The sequence below is a fragment of the Macaca fascicularis genome, chromosome 1 (genome assembly GCF_037993035.2).
Source record: "Macaca fascicularis isolate 582-1 chromosome 1, T2T-MFA8v1.1".
Taxonomy (NCBI): domain Eukaryota; kingdom Metazoa; phylum Chordata; class Mammalia; order Primates; family Cercopithecidae; genus Macaca; species Macaca fascicularis.
The window spans coordinates 208,133,817-208,143,270 of NC_088375.1; positions in this window are offsets into that span (position 1 = coordinate 208,133,817).

Here is a 9,454-nt window from a genome sequence, read left to right on the forward strand (position 1 = left end):
CCCAGGTCTGTTTGACCCCTCTCTCCAGGGCACTTTCTGCCACATCGATGGTTTGGGAGGCAAAGCTGGTGGCCATGGGCTCCTGAGAAAGGGGAAGAATTGGAGGGGCTTCCTTCACTTACCCCCTCCATAAACACTCCCAGCCGGAGCCTTTGGGCTCTGCCCTGGGCTGGGTGCTGGGGACTGAGGGATGAATCAGAACAGAACTTGCCCTTTGGGAGCTTCAGTCTGGAGGCAGGAAAAGCAACAGGGGAGGTCAAGGTCACTCAGGGGCCCAGATGGCCTTGAGTTGGCATAGGGGACAGCCTTCTAGCTGGGGGCTCTCTAGGAAGGCTTCCAAGAGGCAGTGACATTGGCTGGGGTGGGCGGAAAGTGGGGGTGGTGTTCGGTGGCCAGAGCTGCAGTGCTCTCTCTTAGTGACCAGGAGCCTCAGCTCGGCCATGTGTAGCCATGCCTCTGTGTGTGTGTGGGTGTATGTGTGTAACAGTGAGGGAGTAGTATGGTGGGGGATGAGGGTGCAGCCAAGAGAAGGGCTGAATGAATAAATGTATTTCACTGATGTAGAAACTAAAGTCCAGAGAGTCTGAGTCACTTGTCCAGGGTCACAAAGCACCAAGCAGTAAAGGCAGGATCTGAACCCAGGTTTAACCTGACACCACACAGAGCCAGGTTAGGGAGTAGAGGTCCATATTCACCGAGGCCCATCCCTTACTCACTATGTGACCTCAACTAAGCTCGTTCCCCTCTTGCACCTCATTTTCTCATTGGCAAATTGAGGGGGTTGGATAAAGCTTCTTTGGCACAAGGACTCTGGAAAATACTTTTACTAGGGACTTGGAACCAACCAGCAGAACCTGCCTCAACCTGGCACAAGATGGTTCCTCAGCCTGCAGCTCCCTCTAGGCCCAGCCAACGGGATGCAGCACTGGCTCAAGCCAGAGAACCCCAGGAATCCCTGGGGCCTCCCGTCTAACAATGCAGCCTGGAGTTCCAGGGGGCTCCCACTGTACCTCTGTCCACAGCTTCCACACAGTACAGAGCCCGTTTGCTTGCCCCTCGTCCCCCTCACCACTGTCCCCATCCCACCAGTGTAACACTTTTTTTTTTTTTTTTTTGCTGGGGGGACAAACAGGGTCTTGTTCTGTCACCCAGGCTGGAGTGCAATGGCATGATCACTGCTCACTGCAACCTTGACCAAACTTCACCTCCCAGACTCACTCACTGGGTGATCCTCCTGCCTTAGCCTCCTGAGTAGCTGGGACCACAGGCATGCATCACCATACTGGCTAATTTTTTTCCCTTTTTTTTGGTAGAGACAAGGTCTTGCTGTTTCCCAGCCTGGTCTGAACTCCTGAGCTCAAGCAATCCTCCTGTCCTGGCCACCCAAAGTGCTGGGATTGCAGGTGTGAGCCACCCTGCTGGCCTTATTATGGGGATTAAATGGAATAGGGCACATAATAAACCTAACAAGTTGTAGGCAGTCGTGGTCAATACCAGTAATTTGCTCGGCTTATTCTCAGAGGCAGTGGTCTTGCCTTTGAGAGTCCCAGCCCCAGAATGGCAGGGCAGAGAGCCAGAGGGTGGGGCGTGGAGGTGAGGAAAGGGGTTAATATAAAATAGTTAACATCTGTTTAGCACTTACTATGTGCTGGTCTCCGTTGTAACAACCACAGGAAGCTATTACCCACACTTTACAGATGGGGCATCTGAGGCACAGAGGAGTTCAATAACTTGGCCAAAGGAACACACAGCAGGTACGTGTATGAGCTGAGGCGCAAGTTCAGATCCCATGGCTCCAGAGCTCACACTCTAAACCACTGTATTGTCCTGCCTCATGTTAAACCCATTTTTGGATGAGAAATGCTGAGGTCCGGGCCAGGCATGGTGGCTCATGCCTGTAATCCCAGCACTTTAGCAGGCCGAGGTGGACGGATCACCTGAGGTCAGGAATTCAAGACCAGCCTGGTCACTTGGTGAAACCCTGTCTCTACTAAAAATATAAAAATTAGCTGCATGTGGTGGCCCGCGCCTGTAATCCCAGCTACTCCAGAGGCTGAGGCAGGAGAATCGCTTGAACCCAGGAGGCTGAGGTTGCAGTGAGCCAAGATCGTACCATTGCACTCCAGCCTGGGCAACAGAACAAGACTCCATTTCCAAAAAAAAAAAAAAAAAAGAAATGCTAAGGTCCCAAGAGGCTAAGTTCACACTGCAGAGTTAAGCATCTAGTATTCCAAGTCAGAACTTGTGACCCTGAAGTTCTGGCAATTTCCACTGCTGTGTGCTGTCCCCTAGTGCCCTCATGGGAGAAGCAAACCAGAGGCAAGCAGCAGATACCCAGGGAAGGAAGGGAGGCAGGCGGACTGAAGCCAGCTCCAGATACCATTGCCCACATTCCCCTGACCCACAGCTCCTCCGCAGCCTCAATGCTGTATGTGTTGCAGCTCCTAAACAGCACTCCGAAATGGCATCCATGGATACAATGGTGATATGTCTGGGCTATCTTACAGATCCTCAAATTCAACAGGTCTAACACTACATTGCATTCTTACACCCCAAACTTGTCCTCTCCAGTCATCTCCATTCATCCAGTAACACAGCCGGAAGCCCAGCGTCATCCTTGATACCTCTCTTCTCCCTGCAAGCTGTCACCACCAGCCCAGGAACCTAAATGGTGGTTGAGGACGGTGATCAGAAAAGTAAAAATTGAAGAGAGTGGAGCAACCATGGGGAAAGCAGAGGATTGGGACAATGGCCCCAGGTCAAGTCCAAAAGGAAAAACTGAGCTCAAGAGACTGATGACAGAGGCAGTTGTCCACTCTGCTTAGAAAGAAACCCAGACACGCTGGGCACGGTGGCTCACACCTGTAATCCCAGCACTTTGGGAGGCTGAGGTGGGTGGATCATGAGGTCAGGAGACTGAGACCATCCTGCCTAACACAATGAAACCCCGTTTCTAGTAAAAATACAAAAAATTAGCCAGGCGTGGCGGCACATGCCTGTAGTCCCAGCTTCTAGGGAGGCTGAGGCAGGAGAATCGCTGGAACCTGGGAGGCAGAGGTTTCTGTGAGCCAAGATCATGCCACTGCACTCTAGCCTGGGAGACAGATCAACACTCTGTCTCAAAAGAAAGAAAGAAAGAAAGAAACCCAGACACAGCTGTAAGGGCTTGGAGGAGGGCACAGTAAGGAATACTGTATAGGGAATCAGAAAGATGGGGTTCCCACCCAGCTTCACTACTCATTTGAAGTGTGGCCTTGAGCAAATGGTCTAACCTTGATGGCCTCAGTTTCCCCACTTGTAAAAATGAATATGACGATGCCGACCTCATAGGGCTGTAATAAGGATCAAATAAAAAATGTGTTGTTTTGTAAACTGTAAAGGAAAGTGCACAGGAGAGGCAGGTTGTGACCTGGAAAATTCACCCCAGTAGACCTGTCTCCTTTGCCAGCTCAATGATGGACCTATAAGGTACTCGGTTTTGCTTCAAAGAGTGTCACTGTTTTTCTTTTTTTTTTTTGGTGGGGAGGGGGTTTATTTTATTTATTTGTTTATTTATATTTATTTACTTATTTATTTGGAGACATTTTCGCTCTTGTCGTTCAGGCTGGAGTGCAACGGTGCAATCTCAGCTCACTGCAACCTCTGCCGCCTGGGTTCAAGCAATTCTCCTGCCTCAGCCTCCCGAGTAGCTGGGATTACAGGCATGAGCCACCACATCTGGCATTTTTTTTTTGTATTTTTACCGGAGACAGGGTTTCACCATGTCATTCAGGCTGGTCTCGAACTCCTGGCCTCAGGTGATCCGCCCATCTCAGCCTTGCAAAGTGTTGGAATTACAGGCATGAGTCCCCGGCCAGGCGCGGTGGCTCAAGCCTATAATCCCAGCACTTTGGGAGGCCGAGACGGGTGGATCACGAGGTCAGGAAATCGAGACCATCCTGGCTAATATGGTGAAACCCCGTCTCTACTAAAAAATACAAAAAACTAGCCGGGCGAGGTGGCGGGCGCCTGTAGTCCCAGCTACTCGGGAGGCTGAGGCAGGAGAATGGCGTAAACCCGGGAGTCAGAGCTTGCAGTGAGCTGAGATCCAGCCACTGCACTCCAGCCTGGGCGACAGAGCAAGACTCCGTCTCAAAAACAAACAAACAAACAAACAAAAAACCAGGCATGAGTCACCGCGCCTGGCTTGTTTTGTTATTTATTTATTTATTTACTTAAATTGACTAGTAAAAATTATATGGTATTGTTTGGTTTTTAATTGTGGGAAAATACTTCTACATAAAATCTGCCATTTAAACCATTTTAAAGTATAAAGTCTGTGGCATTAATTACATTCACAGTGTTGTGCAACCATCACAACTATCTACTTCCAAAACTTTTTTTTATCACTCCAGAGACTATGTACCCATTAAGCAGTAACTCCCCATTCCCCTCTCCCTCCAGCCCCTGATAACCGCTAACCTTTATCTCTATGAATTCGACTATTCTAGATATTTCATGTAAGTGAGAATCATACAATATTTGTCCTTTGTATCTGGCTTATTTCACTTAGCATAATATCTTCAAGGTTCATCCCTGTTGTTGCATGTGTCAGAACTTCATTGTTTTTATGATTGAATAATATTCCCTTGCACGTATATATATCACATTTTGTTTATCCATTCATCTGTTGGGTTGTTTCTACCTTTTGGCTATTGTGAATAATGCTGCAAAGACCACTGGCATACAAGTATCTGTTTGAGGCCCTATTTTGATTATTTTGTGTATGTATCTAGAGTGTCATTGATTTTTTTATTTTTTCTTTTTTTTTTTGAGACAGAGTTGTGATCTTGTTACCCAGGTCGGAGTGCAATGGCGTGTTCTTGGCTCACTGCAACCTCCACCTCCCAGGTTCAAGCGATTCTCCTGCCTCAGCCTCCTGAGTAGCTGGGATTACAGGCGCCTGCCACCATGCCTGGCTAATTTTTGTATTTTTAGTACAGACAGGGTTTTACCATGTTGGCCAGGCTGGTCTCGAACTCCTGATCTCAGGTGATCTGCCGGCCTCGGCCTCCCAAAGTGCTGGGATTACAGGCGCCTGCTACCACGCCTGGCTAATTTTGTATTTTCAGTAGAGACAGGGTTTCACCGTGTTGACCAGGCTGGTCTCGAACTTTTGATCTCAAGTGATCCACCTGCCTCGGCCTCCCAAAGTGCTGGGATTACAGGCATGAGCCACCATGCCTGGCCCAAGAGTATCATTGATTTTTGACAGAGTTATTGAATATGCACCGTGGCAATGGGAAGGACCCTTGGGAACAGGGCCCAGTATCTTTGAGTGAGGGAGGGAGAGGAGCAGAGAAAGGGGAAGTTTCAGTGTGGCTATAATTAGAATTATAACAGCTACCTTGTGCCTATTGCAAAACTCTTCACAAAACACTCACCAGAAAGCATAGCCAGAGGTTCAGAGATCATATTTATTTCCTTCCTTCCTTCCTTCCTTCCTTCCTTCCTTCCTTCCTTCCTTTTTTGCTTTCTAGGCAAGGAAAGTAGCACTGAGCTGCTTCAGTCATCATATTCTTATTAATCCACAGCATTTTAGGTACCACAGAATTAGAATTTTGTAGAGCAATTCTGCACTTTTACAACTAAAGTTCTGGAAAAAGCAAAACTATGGAAACAGAAGAAAGATCAATGGTTGTTAAGGGCTGGAGTCAAGGGGAGGAACTGACCACAGAGGGGTTCAGGGGAATTTCTGGGGGGTGATGGAACTGATCTATATCTTGATTGCTGTGGCGGTTGTGCCACTGTATGCATTTTTCTTTTCTTTTTTTTTTTTTTTGAGATGGAGTCTTGCTCTGCCGCCCAGGCTGGAGTGCAGTGGCCGGATCTCAGCTCACTGCAAGCTCCGCCTCCCGGGTTCACGCCATTCTCCTGCCTCAGCCTCCCGAGTAGCTGGGACTACAGGCGCCCACCACCGCGCCCGGCTAGTTTTTTGTATTTTTTAGTAGAGACGGGGTTTCACCGTGTTAGCCAGGATGGTCTCGATCTCCTGACCTCGTGATCCGCCCGTCTCGGCCTCCCAAAGTGCTGGGATTACAGGCTTGAGCCACCGCGCCCGGTCTGTATGCATTTTTCAAAACTGACAGAACTGTACACTAAAAAGGGTGAATTTTACTATAAGTAAATCATACCTTAATTTTTTTTTTTTTTTTTGAGACGGAGTCTCACTTTGTCGCCCAGGCTGGAGTGCAGTGGCCAGATCTCAGCTCACTGCAAGCTCCGCCTTCTGGGTTTACGCCATTCTCCTGCCTCAGCCTCCTGCGTAGCTGGGACTATAGGCGCCCGCCACCTCGCCTGGCTAGTTTTTTGTATTTTTTTTTTTTTTTTTTTTTGAGACAGAGTCTCGCTCTGCCACCCAGGCTGGAGTGCAGTGGCGTGATCTTGGCTCACTGCAAGCTCTGACTCCCGGGTTTACGCCATTCTCCTGCCTCAGCCTCCCGAGTAGCTGGGACTACAGGCGCCCGCCACCTCGCCCGGCTAGTTTTTTTGTATTTTTTAGTAGAGACGGGGTTGCACCTTGTCAGCCAGGATGGTCTCGATCTCCTGACCTTGTGATCCGCCCGTCTCGGCCTCCCAAAGTGCTGGGATTACAGGCTTGAGCCACCGCGCCCGGCCTTTTTTTTTTTTTTTGTATTTTTTAGTAGAGAGGGGGTTTCACCATTAGCCAGGATGGTCTCGATCTCCTGACCTCGTGATCCGCCCGTCTCGGCCTCCCAAAGTGCTGGGATTACAGGCTTGAGCCACCGCGCCCGGCCCAATTTTTTTTTTTTTTAAAGAATGAATAAATAAATGGGGAGAAAACTAAATAATACTCCCAGCTACTCGGGAGGCTGAAGTGGGAGGATTCCTTGAACCCAGGAGGTGGAGGCTACTGTGAGCCAAGATCACATCACTGCACTTCAGCCTCGGTAACAAAGTGAGACCCTGTCTCCAACAATAGCAACAACAACAACAACAAAAACTAAATAAGAACCTAGGCCGGGCACATTGGCTCACGTCTGTAATTCCAGCATGTTGGGAGGTCAAGGTGGGTGGATCATTGAGGTCAAGAGATTGAGACCATCCTGGCCAACATGGTGAAACCCTGTCTCTACTAAAAATGCAAAAATTAGCTGGGCAAGGTGGTGCACACCTGCAGTCCCAGCTACTCAGGAGGCAGAATTGCTTGAACCCAGGAGGCAGAGGTTGTAATGAGCTGAGATCGTGCCACTGCACTCCAGCCTGGCAACAAAGCAAGACTCCATCTCAAAAAAATAAAATAAAATAAAATAAATAAGACCCTAGGCTCTCATGTGTTTGCATATCTTGAGAACTTTGCAAGTGACACTAACTCTAATTATTTAGCATTAGAGCATAAACTTCTATTTTTTCATTCATTCATTATAAAATGAAACCTCCGGAATCCACTATTCAACACAAAAATCAGAACATTGCTAAAAATTAAATCTACCTATGGGTTTCTCTCCCACAAGTAGATTTAATAGGAGGATCTCTGCATCCTCCCCCAGGTAATTGTGTGTGTGTGTGTGTGTGTGTGTGTGTGTGTGTGTTTCAGGCTGGAGGGCAGGGCAGTGGTGTTAATATGGCTCACTCCTGGGCTCAAGCAATCCTTCTGCCACAGCCTCCCAAGTAGCTGGGACTACAGATGCATGCCCAGCCTTTCTTTTTTTCTTTTTTTTTTTTTTTCCGTAGAGACAGGTCCTTCTATGTTGCCCAGGCTGGTCTTGATGTCCTGGGTTCAACCAATCCTCCCAAATCCTTGACTTCCCAAAGAGCTGGGATTATAGGCATGAGCCACCATGCCTAGCCCCCCAGGTATTCATTATTCTGAACTTTGTGTTTCTCATTCCCTTGTTCTTTTCTTTCCTTTCTTTTTTGGGCTAGGGTCTTGCTATGTTGCCCAGGCTGGTCTTGAACTCATTGGCTCAAGAGATTCTCTTGCCTCAGCCTCCCAAGTAGCTGGGATTACAGGCCCAGGCCACTGCACCCAACCCCTTGCTCTTTTCTTAAATGGTTTTTTTTCCACATAAAAATTAGGCTGAAGCACATGAATTTGCCATTACTTTTAGATCAAAACAGGTCAATAACAGCAAATTCATATGGTTCATCCAAATATTATGCTTAAATGTAGTAGTTCTAGTTATTTTTGAAACATATATAAAGGATGTCATTCCATATGTAGTCTTCTGAGATTTGCCTTTTTTCAATTCAATATTATATTACCATGATCCAGCCATGTTGCTATTTTTCATTCATTTTCTACTGCTCTATAATTAATTCCTTTGCATGAATATCGCACATTTCTCTATCTCCTGTCAGTAGCATTTCCGCGTTTTCGTGTTTTCGGTTTGAGGCTACCACAAACAATATTTCTACTAACATTCTTGTATACATTCTCTACTGGTGCATTGTACAAGAGCTTACTGTGGCTGTACATAGGAATGGACTTGCTAGGTTTCAGAGTACACAGATGTTCGACTGCACAAGATGTGACTGTGAAGTGAGGATGTGACTCATTCTCTGAGCTCCAAATAAGAATACAATGTGCCACCTTCCTCAGGAGGGAATGTGGACAAGATGTGGTGGGAGGCTCTGGGGTGGAGGGTCTCTGGTGGAAATTGAACACCTATGCCTGATGCATCCCAGTGATATCTTCTTGTTGCATCCATTATCTCTTTTAATCCTCCCAGTGGAAGAAAGGTACTACTATCTCCAGAGATTAGGTTTAGAGGAGGAAAGCCTTGCCCAAAGTCAGTTTGTGCCAACTGCCTCAGCAAACAATGTCCCTTCTCTAAGCTTCAGTTTTCTCTTACTGTAAAATTGATATGATAATACCTGACCCACTTCACAGATTAACAGTTTTGGCATGCATGGCTCCTGGAGATGCACCCTAAAAGTCACTTGTTTGTTTGTTTATTTATTTATTTATTTGAGACGGAGTCTCGCTCTGTCGCCCAGGCTGGAGTTGATGGCGCAATCTTGGCTCACTGCAACCTCCACCTCCCAGGTTCAAGCCATTCTCCTACCTCAGGCTCCAGAGTAGCTGGGATTACAGGTGCCCGCCACCACACCCGGCTAATTTTTTGTATTTTTAGTAGAGACAGGGTTTCACTATGTTGGCCAGGCTGGTCTCGAACTCCTGACCTCGTGATCCGCCCGCCTCAGCCTCTCAAAGTACTGTGATTACAGGCATGAGCCACCGCGCCTGGCCAAGTCACTTGTTTATTAATGCTATTGTTAAGTTATTGAGTTGTTATTAATATTAAGAGGAATAGTAACCCAGGACAGTCTGAGCCTTGCCTTCTTGACATTCAATGGTGATGCCTCTTGCAGAGACCTTTTTTGGATGTAGTGACCATGGCCCATTTTGGCCACCACTTTTGATCCTGGATGTATCTTTCAGAGCTGCATA